We start from the raw sequence: 18,373 nt of genomic DNA on the forward strand, positions 1-18,373 counted from the left end.
GCCGTGGCGAACCATGAAGTAACCTCAACAAAACTGACACAACTACCCTGAAGGGTGCAAATTGAGAGATAAAGGGGTGACGTTTTTCGTGCACGTTGGGGCACTTGACACGTCTTTTTCGGTACCAAAAACTGAAAATTGCCGTTTTTTGACTCGTCACTTTTCTTGCCGGTGTGCGATATATTTGTTGCTGTAAAAGCTATCAATAATTCAGAGGAAAATCGCGCTTCTGATCTATGTTGTAACCAGCTAGCCAGTATGCACAAAAACTTCATCTTATTGACAAAGTTTTCTTAATTGGCTTTATTAACTCAATACGTTATTGTCTTTTAAATTATGTAGAGAGAACTTATAATTTTCAAATGCAAAACTAATATCTAGTAAACAATACTTCATTGAAAACAACGATTTCATCGTGCTCTCTTTCTGGTTCCCCAGACTTTATTTTTCTCGTTCTTCATCTAAGCTGTGAGCACAAAATATTTTTTCCCGACGGAAGCAGCGAGAATAATGTGTTAAATATGTTCGCCACCTGAGTATACTTTAGTAGTATCGCAATGGCAGAAGTAAAGCTGTGAGTACCGGGCGTGAGTCGTGCTTCGGTAGCTCAGATGGTAGAGCACTTGCCCGCGAAAGGCAAAGGTCCCGAGTTCGAGTCTCGGTCGGGCACACAGTTTTAATCTGCCAGGAAGTTTCATATCAGCGCACACTCCGCTGCAGAGTGAAAATCTCATTCTGGAATATTTAAGTTGCCTCTTTTCCGGAAAAAAAATGGTTCAAATGGCTCTGAGCACTATGGGACTCAACTGCTGAGGTCATTAGTCCCCTAGAACTTAGAACTAGTTAAACCTAACTAACCTAAAGACATCACAAACATCCATGCCCGAGGCAAGATTCGAACCTGCGACCGTAGCGGTCTTGCGGTTCCAGACTGCAGCGCCTTTAACCGCACGGCCACTTCGGCCGGCTTTTCCGGAAAAAATAGTTATATATGCTGCCAGAAAAAATAAATTATTGTAGACTTTTCTTGTACTACGTTAACTACTAACATCCACAGTCATTATTTTGTCTTTGCCAGAAATAATAGACAAACTTAGAGCTACGACTTCAGTGCAATGTCGTGTTCAACAAACTTTCAAAAATCAGTTTTCAGGCAGTTAAAACCTCAGGCATGACACTGTTAAATGGCAATAATTTTGAATTTAATTTCATGTCTCCATAGACTTTTATTCCACCACTAATTACAGCAGAATAACTGCATGAGCCATATTGCTATACCTTTTCTTGGAATTCTCTACACTGACCTTCAGTTCGAAAACAATAAAAAATAGATTCTACTCTTTCAGGCGTGCGCTATTTTCGACTGGCGTCTTTGCAAAACTAATTATATTCCCAGATTTCGAAACAATCTGTACCTAATCGAGAATAATCGTGTTTTACTTTCATTGCATAACCATACAGAACCTTGCTGCCTGAGTAGCAAAAGCAGTAGGCTTCGTCTCTTGCAAAAAATGTGAGATCGTCACAGCCGTGACAAAACAAATTCTCTCTTTATTGTGACTTCAAAGGGACTAGCGAACGGAATGAATGATTCTTCTCATTACAATCGTATACGAAAAATTGTTTATGGTTCCAGGCTTAAGGCAGCTAGTTCTTGTTTGTGTCCTTGGGATGCGTGGACTCCTTTGTAATCCTACTGTTACTACGATCATTACTTTTGTTCGCCGCGTACCGGATGGCGCGTCGGTCGTCTCCGTGGTCCACCTTTTTTTTCGCTCATACTTCTACTGCGCGTCGTTTTCTATTGGATGTTTTCTTTTTGCTTGAAACATTACAAAACAAATAAGTCTTAAAACACAAATTACAGGCGGATCGCATTACCATGGAGCAGAAAAATAACAAGTATTACAGCAGGTATTGCTCTTTTGTAGCTCGACGCGTCAGTGCGAAGCTAGTTACCGTGACGTTCCCAAAATGGCACGTTACATCGAAACAGAACTGATCTAGGCTACTGAAGTTTCACCAAAGCTTCCTTTAATCTTACACGTGCGCCGACAGGACGCCCTGTTACTGCGACCAAAGTGCCGCACGTAACGAATCGTTTGCTTTCAAACAGAAACGTGCAGATGAGGGACTCTTCACATTTCACTCTCTGCTCTCTCGTGTAGTTAGCTTCACAGTAGGAGCTGTCTGATATCGAGGACGGGACAGTCCTACGATTCTCCCCATTCCGAAGGAGACTGTTTTATAGAGGCAACTCAGCTCCAGGTAACTAAATGGAACAGTAACTGTTTTTATTTACTTAATTCATTGCATTCGTATATAAAAGTGAACTTCGATTTGTTCAAAAATGGTTCAAATGGCTCTGAGCACTATGGGACTTAACAGCTGTGGTCATCAGTCCCCTAGAACTTAGAACTACTTAAACCTAACTAACCTAAGGACATCACACACATCCATGCCCGAGGCAGGATTCGAACCTGCGACCGTAGCAGTCGCGCGGTTCCGGACTGCGCGCCTAGAACCGCGAGACCACCGCGGCCGGCACTTCGATTTGTAATTATTAATTACGGGTACAGCGAACGTCTGTATGACACGGCTTGTAAATGATCAGGCTTAGTGTGTGCGTGTGCGTGCGTGTGTCTTCTCAATAAAGATATCAGCCAGTATATTTCCTTTGGGATGTTGCATATTACGTCAGTAATCCTACTACATACAGTGGGTACTAAAGAATGCTAGCACAAGGAAAAAAGCTCTCTTAGTACATCAGTAATGAAATGGTGCAAATTGTACAGTTACTACGGTTGCTTATAATGTCCACAGCTAGGCTTCAGACGCTTCTTATAACGGCTAACTGCTACTGGGGATATGTCTATCAAACAGTCCACTGTAACTGTGGCTCATGCCATTTCAGTTTCTACCCAAAAAATGTGCCAGTGTAGCTGTTTTTGTGCGGCACAGCAGTGTGGAGTCCTTTTTGGTAAAAGTCTATCGGTTATTAAATACACTGAATTCACTTGTATCTGTTAGTCCTGTCCGTTTCCCCGAAAGGATCATCGAGAAAAGCTTGCAGGTCCCGCTAATAATGTGGTAGTGTTTTTACTCCCAACAAGATGCCCAGTCTAATTGCTGTAGAGTGGCGTACGACTAGTAAGACGGATGGTGGAAATGCATGCATATACTGTATATGCAAATGCATGCATATACACAGTGTACTGATGTGACTGTTTGGGCACCCTTTGTGGGACAGGTGTTTCATTTGGTCTGTATTTGGTACCACATTTCCAACCCTGACGAATTGGCTGTCACTTTACTTATCAGTCTAATGACCTTGTCCTTAGCGCGTTGCATTTTTTTCCGCTAGCGTACGTTCATTATCGTGCCACGTGCCCGCAACGTCAACAGACGGCACTCAGTCACGTGGTGGGTACTGGTCGTCATGTTGCGTCTCACCACTGTGTACATGAATGTTTAGCGGCAGTACAAATGAGGTGTTCAGAGTAAGTCCTGATTCACGCAAGGTACTGCAATTGCTAGTCGACAAAGATATCACCAGACAACATCCACATTTGTCCGAGACTGATTTAGGTGGATCTCTGCAGAACACTCATAGCAGTCGTGAAATCTTCTCGGGTGATCAGCCGAGTAAAGGCGTCGTCTTCTCGCAACGTTTCGAAGGGTTTCGTACCCATCTTGAAGATGATGGGTACGAAACCCTTCGAAACGTTGCGAGAAGACGACGCCTTTACTCGGCTGATCACCCGAGAAGATTTCACGAATGGAATACGCCGAGAAAGTCTCAAATCACATTTTACTCATAGCATTGTCTCCGGTCTTCCTCCTTGTTTGTGTCTCTTTATTCATTTAGAGGAGACGCATTTTCGATCCACACTGTCGACGTGACACCGTCTCTTCCGAGCAGAGCTGAGGATTGCAACTGCCGCGACTCGTAACTTCGACATCAGTCAAGGATATGCAGGACTAGTAAACCACGGCTAGTTGAAATATTGCAAAGTGTGTTTAGAGTGAAACTCAGTGTAACTCAGAGATATTCAGAAACATCGCCGATAGAAGTAAGGTAGCATCATTCGATATATTAGCAAGAAGGACCATGTAGTCGATTAGTAGTTGATATCTGACTTGATATATATGCTTCACACTTATCCGTGAGTTTGAGGTATTGTTTAGTTACAAGCGACAGAAGGTCACAAAGGGTCCGTAGCAACATATAAACAATTTACATGCAGAGCAAACGTATCCAAACATAGTTCACCTGTCATCTGGTGTTCAATTCACCTTTTTGCCAACGTATGTTATGTGGGAGGCTAATGGTTTGCGACTGAAAGACGCGTGATTTAGGCAGTGAAGTAGTAGTAATGCATACATCAGCTGGACTTATGAACAGTATGCATCAGATCAGAAGAACAGCTAAGGTTAATTCTTAAAGTTTGCTTATTATGTTTATGAATAAAATTTCTGCGTCTACACATACAATATTTATTCATTTCAAGTTACTCACCTTTGTACGTACTAGAATGCTGCTATCTGAACCCGTCATACCGCTCTCTCTGTGTGATTAGAAAAAATATTTCCTGACGATAGTTTCACTCGCGGCACCAAAAACAAATAACAGAGGCGTGTCTACTCAAAACAAGACGGTGTTGTATACTGAATTGAAACAGTATGTCTCCCCAGTCCTTGTCCATCGAAGCCGCTGGTCCGTGCATACTGATTTCAATATCGACGTGACATAAAGCTCGTACATACTTCCCGCCTTTCCTTGGAAATACACGTCGATCAGTTGGTTCTTTGTTCAAGCGAAATTCCGTCGGCTCATTGATCAACGCAGTTAGCATTCCATAACAACGTACGGAACGATACATTAGCTGCCTTTAGATACGCAAATTAGCGCTTGCGAGTCCACTGATTTGTATTCGAACTACCGGTACAGGAACTACAGGGATAACGTACCAAAGATGTTTTCGTGCTAATCGCGCGTTTTCTAGGTTCTGGAACGCAGAAAAGCGCGAGCACCAGCAAAGATTGTGATTTAGTGTCACGCGATGACTTGTGAGCTTGTTGCGGAACAGCGGTACGTGTCTTGATATGTTGCTGACAAGAGCCCATATAAAGGTAACAAGTGTTGAGGAGTCATCGAGGAATAATTAGAATTTTACTGCTCCAATATGCTGTGTTTGAGATATTGCTGTACGAAGAAACTGTGCTATCGATTTTATAAAGATTTTCAGCACGACGCGTCTTGCAGCTTTCAAATATGGAAGAAAATACATTTTTAAAATTTCATACCATAGCAAATATTAAATCATAGCTAAACATACATCAGTAGCATTCAGTAATGGCTGTAGCCCAGAGCTAGTAAACAAACTACATAAAAAGAAATTAAATACAAAACAGAACAGCATTAAAGACGAAATTACCCTGACAAAGACTGCAACAAGAAAGAAAGATAAATTTATAAAACTTCCGTACTGTGGGCATGTATCAGACAATAGATAATACACTAAAGAAAGCAAATCTCAAAATACAGTTCCATACCAGCAACACATTAGGCATACCAGCAACACATTAGGAGGCAACATCAGTCACAAAACAGAAAAACACAGCGATAGAATCATTCTGTGTTTACAAAATCAAATGCAGCGAATGTAATAAAGCCTAAGTTGGAGTGACAAAGACAGCTTTTAAAACGATCCAGAGAACACACAAATAAAGCAAAAATAACCTTTCAGTTTTCGGCACGGATCTCAGACAAAGTAAACACTCCAAGGAAATTCCTGAGAGAAATGTCACTATTTTACATACTCTCTGCAAAGGCCAAATTAATGGGCATTTTATGAGATATACATATCTAGATTCACACGACTAAGCACCGAGAATAACCAGATTTGCGCAAAATGTTGTATAAACTATCCGTAGCACCTTAATTAATCAGTGTATTAATTCACTCCATCCTGCCTTAATCACAAAGTACGCCACTACGAACTATACAATGTAAATTATAACAGCGTAACAATACTATCTATACAGATTCCATTGAAATACGAATAAAATAATACGTTTCCTATTAAATAGTGCTGAAAACGAAAAGAAAAAAAATGTTATACAAATGTGATATGTGGAACGCTGTGTTTCACACAGTCTACAGTCATTGGTACTAAAACAATCGTGAAGTAAACTGAAAATACCAGAGGTTATAAAGGACGTTATAATAAAATTCTTTGCGCCATCATCTGTCAAAATCATGGTAACATCAATGAAAAATAAGCCATCGTGATTCACAGTGTAATTCAAAGACAAAATATTCTCCACTGTTTATAAAAGATGGTTTTCACGTAGATCACATAATGGGGGATAATGAAGATACCACAATGAAGCCAAAAACATTTTATGCACATAATACAGTAACTTGTAACTGCAACTGTGATATCTTTAAACGCATTATCTCAAATTCATTTAAGTATGACGACATACATAAGAATGTCCACAGTATACATATCCTAAATACAAAAAAATAGTTTAGTAGATACCGTATGAACCGTATTATTACTGATAGCTTTATTACCCACATTCGATGCATCCACTCATCACTCATAACAAATTGTGATCACTGTAATAGTTACTGCCTGCAGAGTCAAAACAGAGGATGCACAGACTGGTCTCCTGAGTAACCTCCGATCGGCGATGACAGTGACAAATGAATCACTAACGCAATAGCTCCTCCGTGTATACATGTTATAACCTGGTGGCCCAGAACACAACCTTTGAGGGTGTTGCTTTTTTCTTTGCCCCGGCAGTGTGCGAAAACCGTACAGTGACGAATGGGAAATCATTCTTGCATACGGGATGCAAGTGGACTGAGATAAGCAACTTTGACAGAACGAAAAGTGTTAAGGGCCGCCAACTCGTAACGGGTATCTCGGCTGCTATTGTCGTGAGAATCTATGGAAAGTGCTTCACGGACGGGGAAACTACTAGTAAGCGAAAAGGTCTTGGACGCGCACTCCTCATCACAGGAGGATTGCCCAGAAACCAGGATATGCGGCAATCTGTGACAGATCTGACGACAGAGCACAATATTGGTGCAGGCACATGTTATCCAGAGCACACCTTCCAGCGCATTTTGTTGAACTTGGGGGTCCGGCAGCTTACGACTCCTGTGTGTTCTCATGTTGACCCAAACACATCGTCAACCAACACTGCAATAGCCACGGGATCACTGAAATTGGACCGTGGATCAATGGAAATGACTTTCGTGGTCGGATGAAAAACATTTATTTTTACACCTTATCGACGGTCTTGTCCGCATACGCCGTCATTTAGGCGAACGAATGGTCGAAACACGCATCGCATCACGCACATAGGCTGGCGGGGCCAGTATTGTGATGCGGACATCGTTCATCTGGGCTTCCATAGGACGTGATCTGTAGAAGTGACCGAAGGCCCATTGACAACTGTGGACTAAGAAAGGTCATTGGGGACCACCTACGACCCTTGACGGTTGATGCCATCCACGAAAGCGATGGCATTTTGCAGTAGGTTAACTGTGCTTGTTGGAAGGTCAGAATCGTGCTTAAGTGGTTTGAGGTGCTTGATTGTGAATTCACAGCTACCAAATTCGTCTGATCTGAACACATGTGGAACGTTTTCGAGCTCCAGCTCCGCGGCCACAGTTTACGGGAATTTCGTGACCCATCCGTAGACATCGGTGCCACATACCTCCGGAAAACTTAAAGACTTATGGAAACCATGCTACGCAGAATCGCTGCTCTATTCTCTATTGCGTTTCGGTGGTGGTCCTAGACGCTGTTAAACAAGTGGTTATAATGTTTTGTATCATTAATGTATATGTATGCTAAGATGGAGTATAGAGTCAACATGCGTCTTTGAATATATTCTAAGTGCTACTTATATTTATTTTACATAAAACCACGAAGCTTTATTGGCTTCATTACTTTATGACTGTACCATATTTACGTATGTTGCTCTATGTGATTGAAAAATTGTTTGTACGCATGCCCTCAGGATGGTCATCGTAGACCGAAATTAATTTTTTGCTGTAAAAATATTGTGGTCAATAACTGGAATAAAGACAGAAACGGTTCGCTAAATTTATCGCTCCTGAATTTCCCGAGAAGAACGTCGCCTTTTTTTTTATACATTTCCGAGCATGTCTGTTATACTTTCGTGTGGACTAGTACGGACATGTTACACTCACGTCTCTGAATTCTGTCGATTTCTTTCATCATGCTGACTTCACAAGCGCACAAAAAACTACAATAATACTGTGTAATTGGTGGCATTAGCATCTTCTTTGCAATTTAGATGTACATTGACTTCCTCAGAACGCTTCCAACAAATGTGAGTCTTCTATTTGGCTTTCTTACTGCCGATGCCCTCCCCCGGTAGATGAGTGGCCAGCGCGACAGAATGTCAATCCTAAGGGCCCGGGTTCGATTTGTGGCTGGGTCGAAGATTTTCTCCGCTCAGGGACTGGGTGTTGTGTTGTCCTAATCATCATCCTTTCATCGCCATCGACGCGCAAGTCGCCGAAGTGGCGTCAAATCGAAAGACTTGCACCCGGGGAACGGTCTACCCGACGGGAGGCCCTGTCAGCCGACATTTACATTCATTTTTAATTCCGATGTCTTTTCGTATCGCTTCTTAGCATGTATGTAAATATTTAAAACCATGTAGTGTGCGCCAGAAGTTTTCCACCAATTGTGCTATACAATCGGGATCTTATGGTGAACTTCCTTGTTTGTCGCTTTTTTGGTTAAAAAATTATTTCTTTTTATTATGAAGGAATAAATTCAAGGCGCTTTACGATCGTGACTTTCGCTCCGGGTCGCACGCTGCAGTCAGTATGAGGTGAACCGTGCCTTCTTCGTTAGTTGTTTGTGCCCTCTGGCCGTTGAATCAATCTAAAGCAGTGGGCGCTTCGCCTTAAAAATATCGCCATAGTTCTTCGCTCACCAGGCGTCACGCGATAGTCTGTTCGCGCTCGCTGCCGTCAGCACTGCGGACGATGCTCTTTCAACTATTCTCGGTAATTTCTCAGAACGCTCGCGAGCACCTCACTTCCAGTAACTGGACTTTCTAACGCAATGTTCGACGTACTGGCGTTCCCAAGTTCCCGCATGAGAAATGCCCTTCCTTATCGTTCGATACGTGTGTTACCACCGTTTCCTGTTTCGCAAGGTATCGTTCTTCTGAATGCATTCAGCACCGTGTCTTCTAACTAAATATTACTTTCTGACATATCTTTCTGTTACTTCTAACAACTACGATAGAAATACTTATGAGAGAAGGGCACGGTGTATAACTACACAAATAAACCAAAACATTATGACCACTCCCCACTGCGACGCTGGATGTCTCCTGGTGGCGTTGCGGGCACGTGACGCTGCAAGTAAAGTATGTAAGAGGAACAGCCACGGACGGGGAATGTCAGTTAAGTCCCATAAGATTTCACACACACGGGGGATGTTCCTAGCGAAGATATGTGGTGCAAATGGCGAAAGCCGTTGAGACATAAGACTTTGACAAAGGGCAGACTATTATTACGCAGAGCCCGTGAACAAGTATCTCCAAAACGGCGAAGCTGGTCGGATGTTCACGGGCTACTGTCGTGAGCATCTACGGAAAGAGGTAGAAGTACAGTGAAATCACCAGTAGAAGCTAAATCGTTGCCCGTCCACGGCTCTTCACGGAACGTAGGGTTCGGAGGCTTGATTGCTCTGTAAAGTAGGACAGATGATGATCTGTGGATCTCTGCCGAAAAAGCACGATGCTGATGCACGAACAAGTGCTTCGGAGAACACCGTTCATCGTATTGTTGAACATCAAGTTCCGCAGCAGACTACCCCTACGTGTTCACATGTTGACACGATGACATCGCCAGTTATGATTGCAGGGGGCACGGGACCATCGGGATTAAATCGTCGATCAGTGTAGACATGTCGACTCTTCGGGTGAATCACTTTTTTGCTACGTTAGGTTCATAGTCGCCTCCACAAACTCTGTCATGGAGGTGGGCGGTGGCTCGAAACATACAGCGCGCCACGGACGCACGCTGGTGGGAGCAGAACTATCCTATGAGAGACATTCTCATGCGCTCGCTTGCGACCTGTGGCAGTAATCGAAGACACGCTGATATCTGCTAACCATCTGCATCCCTTCGTGCTGACGTCCTCCCCGACGGCGATGTCATCTTTCAGCAGAGTAATTGTCCGTGGCTCGGAGCTAAAACCGCGCTACAGTGGTTCGAGGACCAATATAGTGAACTCACGTTGATGTCTCGACGACCAAATGCGCCTGATGTAAATCCAGTGGAACCCATTTGGGACGCTATCGGGCGCCATCACCACGTACGCAAATCAGCGGCTCGTTATTTACGCAAATTACATGTCTTGTGCGCAGACATCTAACGCCACATGTCTTCTGATACCTATCATCAAACTATCGGGTCCCTGGTACGGAAAATCAGTGATGTGAAGTCGGACAGACAAGCTATTAAGGAAGTGGTCATAATGTTTTCGCTCGTCGGTGTACACTATTCATTATAGTCTCTCTCTCTCTCTCTCTCTCTCTCTCTCTCAACGTAATTGTTCGATAAGCACACATAGTTAGTCTCGCATTTGTGTGGTCTGGTCTTCTTTAGTAAGTTCTTCGAGCTAGCACTAGTATCAAACCACAAATTATTCAATTTTATAGCTATTTATACACTTTGCCTTTTCCAACAAACATAATGTTATAATAGTTAGTAGCCTACTATTGAACGACAGCATTTATAGCCGCATCACTGGAATGGCAGCTTGAATTTATATTAGGGTGTTTTTAATTTTTTAATTAGATTAAATTTTGCTCAATTGTAACCAGCATTCCGCAAGTCGGAACGGGCCTGAGGCCTAATCCATGAGTGGTGTTTACGTTTGTTACTGTTACTCATTTGTCTGTTTGAGTTTTCTACGTACTCACTTGCTTCGAAAGTATAACGAACGGTGCACGAGAAGGGATCACTGGTGAACGTTGCCGCGCGTGGTAGCCGCGCGGTCTTACGAGTCTTGTCATGGTCCGTGCGGCTCCCCCTGTCGGAGGTTAGAGTCCTCCCTCGGGCATGGGTGTGTGTGTGTGTGTGTGTGTGTGTGTGTGTGTGTGTGTGTGTGTGTGTGTGGTGTCCGCAGTGTAAGTTAAAGTTAGATTAAGTAGTGTGTAGGCTTAGGGACCGATGACCTCTGCAGTTTGGTCCCATAAGACCTTACCACAAATTTCCAAATATTAATAAAATTATAGGGAACACGTTCGAAGAAATTGAGAGTGGATTTAGCGAATGATCTCTTTAAAATATGAATAAATCCAGTGTAGTGCTTAGAAACACTTACACGACAGCAGAAAAAATGTTGTTTCCTATATGACTAGTTACAGTGTTGGATATAGTGGAAAGATTCTAGGAAAAACTTTAACGAAAATAAAAAGAAAAAGAAAAAAGGACAATACGACAATACGCTGTTGCTTGATGAATTCTTGGGTACTGTTAAGGTGTTTGAAGGTGTATGTGATGTTCAACAAGTAGAACTGAAAGAATAGACCGAAGGATTTCAGAGAGATCCGGATAGACAAATTTGTTCCCGAAATTTCGTTGCTCTACATCTATTATGTTTGGGTGTTGTGATTTTTTCCGTCAGCGTATATAGTTATTTGCTTATAGTTTTACTTATTTGCTTATAATTTTACTGTTATCAGTAAGAATAAGACGAAATTGCCTCAATAGGGATTTCTCTTGCTGTGCCTGCAGAGAGGAGATCGCGACACTGCGACGGCGGCGGTGGGAGGTAGGCGTGGCTGACTACTGCTCGGCGACCACACCCCGCTCTGGACTAACGAGGTGAGCTGCGGGCCCCACAGGGCGCCACGCTTGTATACTGTGTACTTATACCACTGTGCTAACAAGCACGCGCCACGGTTAAATGGTACTGCGGAGGCGCTGTGGCCTTCTTGTTCATTGATCATTTAAATCAGCAAGCTCAACAAATATGCTGCCTGATTCAAGATAACAATGTAACTCAGTCGAGTAATGCTGCTAAAACTTAGCCGCCAGAGATGTGTCCCTAGACTACATTCAGTAGTTGTTAATCCACTGTTAGTTTATTCTACACATGAGGCCTTAGTTCACTCTATACCACCTTAATTGCTTTGAAACATAATTGTGATCTATTTTCAAATAGAAAACTCACAAATGGCGCCACCAAGTGTCTGCTTGTACAAGTAGTACACATTTCTAAATAACAGTTCATAGTACAAAAGTTAATGCTTGTCTATTCCTTCACTGTTCAGTTCACTCACACTAAGCACTCTCACTGACAGAGCCCATGTAGAATCAACGACGACAACTAATAGACAAATATTCTCAAAATATCAATAACTATTTCTGTTAGCGCAAATATTTCACAGTTCCTCACTTCTCGGCGAACTAGTGTCTCTAATAAAAGTTTGCCTTACATGGCGCGTGGTGTTATGATGTGCAGCACAAAAGGCAGTTTTCACTTTAGCCACCAAAACTTTCAGAAAAAGCATCTAAGTGGGATATTAATGATACTGTTTTCTTTATAATGTCGTTCGTCACACGTGGTCAACAAAATGCTTTTTCTAACCATGTTACCAAAATTTCATACTCTTTGACTTGTGACTTACAGGCAGTAGAAAACGTGGGAGGGGAGGGGGGGGGGGGGGGGCGCTGGGCGCTCTTCTCTGTCTGACTATGGCCAATGAGAGTTGGAGCTGCCCTCGTGTACACATACTTGACACATCATTTAATGAACTCGCTTTTTCTCCTTAGATATGTTGCCTGAAAAGGCGAGCAAACTTTAACTAACAAATTTTTTAAGTTGTGGAAGGACTGGAGTAAAAATACTTCAATCGTATAAATACTAGAAATTTTTGCGTACCTTAGTTCATACAGTGGCCGTAATTCATTACATGACTGTACAATAGTAGGTATCCACTCAACACTCATTCATAGTTCATTACTTACAATTTTAAAATTCAGTTTACACTCCGTCACACTTTCTGAAAGTGTAACTTCATTTTATCAACCAAAAACAACTTGAAACTAAAAAGAATTTCCCGAAAATATTTGTGAAGCACATCATATTTTTTTTTTTTTTTTGTCGTTAAGGACTACCTTTTGACTATTTGACAATGTATTTACTTAAATTTTTTTCTGTGATGTGTGCACAGTGTTATATAAGAAAGCTGTTGTTTAAACACACACACACACACACAGTACACCAGATAGTGCATGGGCAGCGTGGGTACAGTTCTCTCGGGTAGAACTCCGCATAGCTTCCTCACAGGCAGACATTTCTGACTCTTAATGAGTGATGAAACAACATTGCCACGGTACAGTACCACTCAGAAAAGGTAGACACTCTCGCTACAAGTGAAACTGTTGGTAAACTGACAGAAAATTTAATAGCAATTCCCACATCCGTAGGGATGGCTGTGCGTAAAGCCTGTAATAATTGTCACAGAGGATCTTGGCGAAAGAGCTATCGGAAAATCCTAGGAAGTTCTGGTCATATGTTAGGTCAGTGAACGGATCCATACATTCCGTTCAGTCTCTTCTGGACCAGTCACGTGTTGAAACTAGAGGTAAGATAGAAAGCAGAAATATTGAATTCCGCATTTTAAAATGTATTTATGCATGAGACAATTACCGTACTAACGTTCAACCGACGCACACACTCACAAATGAGAAGTATCGTTACAGAAACCCTGGGTATTGACAAACAGTGCTACTCAGAACACGGAATGTGTTCACAATTGCGAATTTGGACATCCATCAGCTGTATGACGGAAAGGGACAGTGGAATTTTGTGCCCGACCGGGCCTCGAAGCCGGACTTCCCGCTCATAACGAGCGCTCGTCTTAACATTAGGCTATCCTAGCACGCTTCACGTCCAGACTCAAGCTTTCATATGCAGTCAACCAAGTGCCTACAACCTGTACTTGTCGATCCATTATGTATATTCCCGTACAGGGGAGATACTTTAATTGAAAGTCGCTTGTCCGGTGTCTGCGGACAAATACGATACTGTAGTGCCTGTTTTGTGCAGAAGTACGCATCGTAAATACTACTCAAAGTTAACTAGCCACTAAGCCCTGACTGATTACCGAGTAGATTTCGCGATGAAAAACGCCGCGGTATGCGAGAATATGTTGCACAGCGAATAGTCTCTCACGACTGGGAAACATTGTTCACAGAAAGGATAAAGGAACGGATTCTCGGTATAACAGTCCAGTATAGCGGAAAGGATAAAGAAACGGATTCTTGGTATTACAGTCCAGTACAGCTGACGTTTGTCTGTTGTAGGGTCCTGGAGCATGGTGTGAGTATGACGATGACAGTTTCTAACATTAAAACCCCCCTTGTAATACTACCATAAGCGCACTGACTATACGCTCTTGCATTGTCCTGCTTGCAATAACCGAAGATCCATACGTTAGTTCTCTGAAAAAAAGATTGCATATTGTTCAAATGCCTATCAGGAATTATGATTGCGAGAAAAAGATTAGTCCAATAATTCGTGTTTTGACATAATGCAAAGACTCCTGATGAGGATTTGCAGAACTTTACGGTCGACTGTTCTGAGAGTTCACGCATTTGCTGAAACCGTTACGTTATCTGCCATAATAACCACGTAACAGTCCTGGGCGGCAGTCGAAACTTTCACGGAGTTACTGACTGCCGTGTAACGGCGGAGACAGCACCATCTTTGAGCACACTGTTAGTATTATTATTATTATTGTTATTATTATTTCTTTCTTGTCTCAGACGTTATGTCTGGTTAAAAATGGAAGGTGACGCGGACCTTGATCAAGCGTGACTTCCTTTCAACTGTATGGTACATGTTACATTGCATTTAGGAACTTTCGGGTAATTGAACATGTATCAATAATTACAGATTTCTGTAGTTGTATATATAAGTTTGGATGTAGCTGTATTGCATTGCTGTACTGGTGGATATTGTGTGGTATGACTCCTGTAGTTGATAGTATAATTGGTATAATGTCAACTTTATCCTGATGCCACATGTCTTTGACTTCCTCAGCCAGTTCGATGTATTTTTCAATTTTTTCTCCTGTTTTCTTTTGTATTTTTGTTGTATTGGGTATGGATATTTCGATTAGTTGTGATAAGTTCTTCTTTTTATTGGTGAGTATGATGTCAGGTTTGTTATGTGGTGTTGTTTTATCTGTTATAATGGTTCTGTTCCAGTATAATTTGTATTCTTCGTTCTCCAGTACATTTTGTGGTGCATACTTGTATGTGGGAACATGTTGTTTTATAAGTTTATGTTGTAAGGCAAGCTGTTGATGTATTATTTTTGCCACATTGTCATGTCTTCTGGGGTATTCTGTATTTGCTAGTATTGTACATCCGCTTGTGATGTGATCTACTGTTTCTATTTGTTGTTTGCAAAGTCTGCATTTATCTGTTGTGGTATTGGGATCTTTAATAATATGCTTGCTGTAATATCTGGTGTTTATTGTTTGATCCTGTATTGCAATCATGAATCCTTCTGTCTCACTGTATATGTTGCCTTTTGTTAGCCATGTGTTGGATGCGTCTTGATCGATGTGTGGCTGTGTTAGATGATACAGGTGCTTGCCATGTAGTGTTTTCTTTTTCCAATTTACCTTCTTCGTATCTGTTGATGTTATGTGATCTAAAGGGTTGTAGAAGTGGTTATGAAATTGCAGTGGTGTAGCCGATGTATTTATATGAGTGATTGCTTTTTGTATTTTGCTAGTTTCTGCTCGTTCTATAAAGAATTTTCTTAAATTGTCTACCTGTCCATAATGTAGGTTTTTTATGTCTATAAATCCCCTTCCTCCTTCCTTTCTGCTTAATGTGAATCTTTCAGTTGCTGAATGTATGTGATGTATTCTATATTTGTGGCATTGCGATCGTGTAAGTGTATTGAGTGCTTCTAGGTCTGTGTTACTCCATTTCACTACTCCAAATGAGTAGGTCAATATTGGTATACCATAAGTATTTATAGCTTTTGTCGTGTTTCTTGCTGTCACTTCTGCTTTCAGTATTTTTGTTAGTCTTTGTCTATATTTTTCTTTTAGTTCTCCTTTAATATTTGTATTATCTATTCCTATTTTTTGTCTGTATCCTAGATATTTATAGGCATCTGTTTTTTCCATCGCTTCTATGCAGTCGCTGTGGTTATCGAATATGTAATCTTCTTGTTTAGTGTGTTTTCCCTTGACTATGCTATTTTTCTTACATTTGTCTGTTCCAAAAGCCACATTTATATTATTGCTGAATACTTATGTTATCTTTAGTAATTGGTTGAGTTGTTGATTTGTTGCTGCCAGTAGTTTTAGATCATCCATGTATAGCAGATGTGTGATTTTGTGTGGGTATGTTCCAGTAATATTGTATCCATAATTTGTATTATTTAGCATGTTGGATAGTGGGTTCAGAGCAAGGCAGAACCAGAAAGGACTTAATGAGTCTCCTTGGTATATTCCACGCTTAATCTGTATTGGCTGTGATGTGATTATTATTATTATCATCGTTGTTGTTGTTGTTGTTGTTGTGGTCGTCGTCGTCGTCGTCGTCATCGTCGTCGTCTTAGGTCCTTCGATTGCATGTGCAGGCTGCCTGAGTCGGCTATATTGAACGTAGTTCGCAGCGCATCCGACGAAACGAACTGGATGCAGAAGCGCCGGAAATTGACTGAGCTGTGCGTACACTATGCGTACTGGATTGTTTAAGTAAATGAAATCTTTTATGACTGTCATAAAATGTGTGTTTTCGTAAACAAGAGTCTTATCTAAGTGACCTACGTTTCATACTGCAGGCACAATAGCATCTCATTCACTGGTTCCACGGGGTCAACAGAAGCGCAGTACTGTGAAAAGTCGTTTCATTCACGAAAGAAGTGAAGGAAGTATAATGAGTTTTATTGGCATGTAGCCATGTTTACAATTTATTGTCTGCAAACCTTCGGACATGAAGCTAAACTCGGCGACTCCATTCACTATGTAAGCGGCTATCGTTACAATGACTGGCATATCATTAGCAGGCCTCATTGGGTGAAGATCACAGGAACACAAGGACCACAATCTAGAATGAAATACTGTGATTCCAATGATCGGCGTGGCCTTATTGTAGGTGATATGACTCTGTTTCGGCACTCACAGCCCACCATCTGTACAAATCACTGCCAGGCGCTATCACGCCCGGTGACGTGACGCTTCCAGACAATTTATGCAAAGGAAAAGGTTGTGCCACCAGAATGCGGACAAAGTTAAATTTAAATTTGCCGCCGGCCGCGGTGGCCATGCGGTTCTAGGCGCTCAGTCCGGAACCGCGCGACTGCTACGGTCGCAGGTTCCTGCCTCGGGGCATGGATGTGTATGATGTCCTTAGGTTAGTTAGGTTTAAGTAGTTCTAAGTTCTAGGGGACTGATGACCTCAGATGTTAAGTCCCATAGTGCTCAGAGCCATTTGAACCATATTTAAATTTGCCGTCGCATTATTTTTCCCACCGATGGTGATCGTAGGCTTTTTTCCCTGCTGGTTGTTTCTAATAAACAGTCGTAATTTCAAAATGTCCAATATGTTGAAAGGAGGTGCAGGGTATGATAAAAAAGAGGGAGGGGGGGGCGATTATGAAAGGCCTTCGTGCTGCACGCTCAGCATGGATGTAATTTGCTTCTTTAAATATCCTAAACCCCCTATTTATGGCGATGTGGTGAAATATTCGGTTTCAGAAAAGTCGAACGAGGATTACTGTGTGTCGACGAGGAAACGTCACTCGATGGACCGCATCGCTGGGTTCGCTGATGACGCGGCGAGAGCTCAAGCGCTTATTTAAAAAAAATCCAGAGCAATCATTGCGACCATTCGTGAATATTATTGGTGTGAAGGAACCAACAATACGTACATTTACCGAAAAGAACCTTCGATATAAATCCTACGCATGGAAAGTGAGACTGCTTGGTCAAACCGAGCCAGTCGCTGCAGTTCAATAAAAAATGAATCCGTGGGACGAATCGGATTCTTTTATGATGAAAAAATTTTCGTAACAGATGACAAAAGCAACCGGATAAATGCAAGCTTCAGAGAACATCCCGGTTGCCGCGAGAATAAAATTTCTTGTGAGTCTTCAACTGCTAAGCGTGTCATGTCATGACATAACCCGTGTGTAAAGAAAAAGTCACTAAAGATTTTTATTTGAGAGTTATTGTGTTTTGAAGCTGTGGATGGAAACATTAGCGTCTCGAACTGTATGTTTTTTCAGGATGACAGTGTGCCAACACCCAAGAGCCG

At 41.9% G+C, this 18,373-nt stretch overlaps 1 protein-coding gene across 4 annotated transcripts in view; it reads left to right on the top strand.

Moving 5' to 3' along the window:
• LOC124795696 (skin secretory protein xP2-like) overlaps positions 1 to 18,373 on the top strand; it is a 564,174-nt gene that overhangs the window by 311,478 nt on the left and 234,323 nt on the right. For all 4 annotated transcript variants that reach the window (XM_047259780.1, XM_047259800.1, XM_047259787.1 and 1 more), the window contains one exon: positions 11,816 to 11,905. The gene's annotated coding sequence lies outside the window, so the exon portion shown is untranslated. The remainder of the gene's footprint in view (positions 1 to 11,815; positions 11,906 to 18,373) is intronic.

Source organism: Schistocerca piceifrons, chromosome 1 (genome assembly GCF_021461385.2).
Source record: "Schistocerca piceifrons isolate TAMUIC-IGC-003096 chromosome 1, iqSchPice1.1, whole genome shotgun sequence".
In the NCBI taxonomy this organism is placed as follows: domain Eukaryota; kingdom Metazoa; phylum Arthropoda; class Insecta; order Orthoptera; family Acrididae; genus Schistocerca; species Schistocerca piceifrons.